Source organism: Notamacropus eugenii, chromosome 6 (genome assembly GCF_028372415.1).
Source record: "Notamacropus eugenii isolate mMacEug1 chromosome 6, mMacEug1.pri_v2, whole genome shotgun sequence".
Taxonomy (NCBI): Eukaryota; Metazoa; Chordata; class Mammalia; order Diprotodontia; family Macropodidae; genus Notamacropus; species Notamacropus eugenii.
In genome coordinates this window covers 350,641,899-350,647,142 of record NC_092877.1, presented here as the reverse complement: position 1 = coordinate 350,647,142, position 5,244 = coordinate 350,641,899, and the positions used below count along the sequence as shown (strand labels likewise).

Sequence of the window (5,244 nt, the reverse complement as noted above, 5' to 3'; positions counted from 1 at the left end):
CCCTTAGTTTTCATTTTTTTTACTACTATAAAAAAGGCTCTATACCTATTTTTTTAACATGTGATGCCTTTCCTCTTTCTCTGATTTCTTTGGTATGCTTACTGTGCTATGCTGGATGGTTTTCAGTAGTTGCCATGGCCAAAAATTTGGTTGCTAGTGTTCAGGGAATGGGTGTTTCTGCACTTCGCTAGGTTGGGCAAATGAGATGATATTCATTGATGATGATGGTGATGATGATGATGATGATGATGGTGACTACGAGGACAGAAAATCCTTCCACCCCTTTGGTTTGATGGCATCTAGGGAGGAGTAGATTCAAGAGATAGGTAGTGCAATCAATAAAGTGTTGACCCTGGGAGTAGAAAGAACTGAGTTTAACTCTGTCCTCTGCCTTGAGCTATGTGATATTGTGTGAGTTACTTAATCTCTGTCTCCGTTGTCTCTTCTATAAAATTAGGGTAATAATATCATCTTTCTCTCAGGGTTATTGTCAAGATAAAATGAGGTAATATTTGCAAAGCATGTTACTAACCTTAAAGCACTATGTTAATGCAAACTGCTATTATTATTGAAACAATTCTGGGAAAAGTTGTTCTCCTATGATTATTCTTTTATATTGAGTACTCTAAGAACTATCACATAAGTAGAAAAAATAATTATTTATTTCTAATTAAAAGAGGCACTGAGATAAATAGAGAAGTGATCCTACTGCATGTATGACTCTGGACATTTATCTTTCAATATTCTAGTAACTCTATAGCAACAACTCCCACCACAACAATGAAAGCTAACATTTATGTAACAGTATTTATGTAGTATGCATTCATGTAGTGCTGATTATGTACGGGCACTGCGCTAAACATTTGACAATTATCATCTTATTTCAAAATATAAGACTATAAATTGCAAAAAAGGTATTGACTTCCATTGATAAATGGAATTTACTCATCTCACAATTGACTTAGTCAAGTCAACAATTAATTAAGTCATAAAAAACCTCCTTTAAATAAGGCCCTTCTACTCAAGTATACAGGGTCAAGCCTTATATTCTCTTGTCTTTTTGCCAATGAATTCAAATATTAGTTTACAAATTCCTCTCCTGTAAGTTCACTAGAACATCAGTTCAACTCCATTAACAGATAGGACAAGAATGATGTATACCTCATCCTGGTATCACATATTTTGGATCTCTGCTGGGTGTTTAAACAGCAGCTAAGTGGCACAGTGGATAGAGTTCTGGGCCTGGATCCAGGAATATCCATCTTCCTGAGTTTGAATCTGTCCTCAGACACTTCCAGTGTGACCCTGGGCAATTCACTTAACTCTATTTGCCTCAGTTTCCCCATCTGTAAAATGAGCTGTAGAAGGAAATGTCAAACCACTCCAGTATCTCTGCCAAGAAAATCTTAAATGGGGTTGTAATGGGGAGATTTTTACTCTATGAGTCCATGAAAGATAATGACTGCTTGATACGTAATTATAGCCAACATGTCATATCTTGCTCGGTGTTCACTAGGTGCTACTGTTTTTTGTCTTGGTTTATCTACTAAATAGCATGTTGCCTTTCACTGAATAAGTGCTTAATTCAATGAGACTGAAGGAAACATATTTGATAAATCCTTTGAAATGGAATCTACAATTATTATTATGCCCATTTTTTTCAGAAAAAATTGCTGTTTTAGAGAGGTCAAGTGACTTGTCCAAGGTCCTAATTAAAACTGTCTAACTCAATAGATCTTTTGCTCCATTTAAAAAACCTTGAAGAACTTAGGGCCACCTCTTAATCATAAATGGTGATCAAGCATTAGAGGAGAGCTTTCCTGGAGAAAGTTACTCCCCAATATCAATCATGTGGGAAAGAAAAGTCTGTCATGACTTCTAAGTACTCTCTCCTCCAATGCCATAAAAATCTTGGCAAACCCACTCAGTCCAAACACATTTAACAGTATACTGTATTCATATTTATGTAAATATCTAATAGAACATTTTAGCACTGAAAAACAGTAGATCTGAAAATCTCAGGGAAGAGCTTTCCATAAGCATAAAAGTTAATTACTGAAGAAAAGTAATAATTTCCGGCTACCCTTCGTAAGGCATTTTCTTTACAATAGCACCAGCACCTGCAACAATAACAATAGTTATTAGTAATAAAGATTTATTGAGCTCCAGCTCTGTGCATAGCTCCACTCGGAGTATGGAATCAGGCCCAGTTTCTAACCAATGGGCTCATACACAGAGAATGTTAGGGGAGTTCTCTCTGGCTTTTGGAAGTTTCTCTATAACTTTCTTCTAGAAAACAGAGAAACACTTAATTTATCCATCAATCAACAATTAAGCACTTTCTACGTGTGATGTACTGTGTTAAGGGCTGGGAATATGAGAAAAAAAAGGTAATGGTTCCTTCCTTCAAGGATCATATATTCTATGGGAAAAGGCAACATGTACATATATGAGCATATGTTCAAAATGAATATAAGGTAGCAAAGGAAAGGAAGGCACTAGAAAGTAGAGGGGACAAGAAAGACAATGTGCTGAAGTGAAATCCTTATGACATCAACGCCAGTGCTTTAGTTGTATCTGTTCAGTCATATCCAACTCTTCATGAGTCCATGTGGGGTTTTCTTGGCAAAGGCACTGAAGCGGTTTACCATTTCCTTCTCCAGCTTATTTTACAGTTGAGGAAATGGAGGCTAACAGAGTTAAGTTACTTGCCTAGGGTCACAAGGTCAGTAAGTATCTGAGGCCAGATTTGAGCTCAGGAAGATGAGTCTTCCTGACTCTAGACCTGGTGCTCTATCCTAGCTACTCTCATGCTATAGCCACTGTGCCACAATGTCCTCCACTTCCATGTGCTTTTTAAAAACAAATCATTTAATGTGCTGCTCAAATGACTTAGCTATTTGAGATCCCATCTTCTCTTGTGTCATTGATGGGTACATGATCTCTGGGTGGTGCTGTTTGCTTTATTTTGCTTTAATGAGAGTTCAGAGTTTTTTGGTTTTTATTCATTTCATTTTATTTATACCTAATTCATCAATGAAAAGTCACTACAGGCAAAATGCAGAGGCATTTAATATTGAGAATTCAGAATATGAATTATAGGTAAGGTTTCCTGACAGTGAACATGGAGTTCAACCTCAGGGGCAATTAGTAAGATGAAATGTACCCACTTTCTCATTCTAAAGGAAGAAAATAAGCCTACACTAACTGTTCCTTGGGGTAGTACTTAAGAGAAGATGGAGAGATGGTCATAATTTACTAATATTGCCGCTCCCTCAGGAGCATCAGGTGAAGGAAAGTGAACCTGGCAGGGGTATATTTCACAACTACAGCTATTTACTTAGTGGAGGTATATGCCCACCACGTCAAGGTCAGCTAAGAGTTATAATGGTCCCATTATAACTATAACTCATATAACTAAGAGTTATATGGTCCCATACAAATTGATGCTGCGGTGGGAGAGAGAAGACAATCTTTTGGCTTGAACAAGATGTCCAAAAAGGACATCTCCTAAAAGTGATACAAAAAGGACAGGAGAGAAGAATCCAAGTCAACTTTGATGCTCCAAAGCTTTGGCTCTAAACTGCAGCCTAGGACACTGATGCTTCTGCAGACTTCCAACAGTTGGCTTCATCAGGGAGTTTCCCCAGTTAGCCCAAGAGTTCCTTGGTCTTCAATGCTAAGTCCTTGTTCATCTCAGCTACTGTGCCATCTGCCATTTGTCCAATCTGTTTCTCTATTGGTTTAATTGTATCTTCAGCCATGTATCCTTGAATTTCTTCAATTTATTCATTGCATTTTTCCGTACTTTCCTCAAGGCATCATTAGCCTTGTTTGTGCTCTATTTTGCAAGTTTGACCAGTATTTCTCCCTGTTCCCTTGTAACTTTGGAAATTGGCACCCGAATTACTGTCCTATTGACTACTGGATGCAGAATCATTCCATTTTCTCTTATGGCCTTGATAGCTATAGCTGTACACTCTGGGAAATTGGTAATGTTTACTAAAATCAGCTGAGGCAATTTCAGAGAGATTTGGCCAATCTGATTTAGAGAAAACTTCTTGTCATCAGTTGTCACAGTTATGTGATCTAGGGACCTTGGAGAGGTCCTTATATTGAGATTTTTGTTGAAATTATCCTTTTGGGCTTTAACTACCAACATCATCTCCACATCTACCTCTTCCAGATGGGATTATGTCCTCCATCAAGGATGCATTAATGTTGACTCGGGGCTGGGGATGTCTTTTACCTTTGGCTTTGGGTTTCATGGTAGTAAAATGTCATATGGGCACAGTTGGATGGGTCCCACATTTCTGGCAGTCATTCCAGGTTATACTCATACTCCTCAGCCTAACTTCTGAAACAGGCCTTGTCAAGACTGAAAGAGAATTGCAAAAGACAGGTTGCACCCAAAGAAAGTGTCTTAGTTCCAAAGCCATGGCTCAAAATGATCCTTGAGAGATCATAGACTGTGACTTCTGCTGCAGGGGAAATGGGCTTCAGTGCTGGTCGTACATCATCAATGCACAAGAGTTCAGACATTTAAACTGTGTTGTAAATTGGATTGGCATGAGGTATTTTTTAAATCTTTTCAATTCATTAGATAGAAATATTTAGATGTTAGACAAATTCCAATCAATCCCTTTACTCTGTTCCATAGAAAGCAGAGGACTTATATGGAATAGGATTGGAGCGATGCAAAATTATTTGACTGTATAATAATAAATAAATTCCATATAAATCATTGGGATGAGTAATTCACCAATATAATTTCTTAAATACTAAAGTAGTTAATGAAAAGAGACCAGCACACTGTGGGCACATCTCAGGTAATATAGAATAGTGAAAGACAGCAACGCTACTTATAGCTTAATGTCTCCGTGTTTGTGACCATAGTTATCATTTGTTATTAATACTGAGTTTTGATAGGTAAGAGTTCTGTGACTAGAAAGGGACAAATAATGCTGACCAAATAGAATTAATAAGTTACCTTTGGTGATCAAATTCTTGAGTCATTAGAGATATTGGCTTTCTATAAAAGAACAAGATTAGATAAATATGGTGCCATACTCAATGAATATATAATCTCATCGAAGTAGTTGCTTCTTCCAACAGAATTGATTGCAATCCATAATACCTATGGGATTCCAGTCCTATAGGAAGCCAGAGTGGACTGGACTTAACTGGACTTTTTACCATTCTGACTTCATCTTCATGGTATGGAGATGACACTGATTGATTAAG

The 5,244-nt window shown here is 37.4% G+C and overlaps 1 pseudogene; it reads right to left on the bottom strand.

The window, feature by feature from the left end:
• Nucleotides 1-3,650: 3,650 nt before the first annotated feature.
• On the bottom strand, nucleotides 3,651-4,439 carry LOC140511732 (ribosome-recycling factor, mitochondrial pseudogene; annotated as a pseudogene).
• Nucleotides 4,440-5,244: the final 805 nt, after the last annotated feature.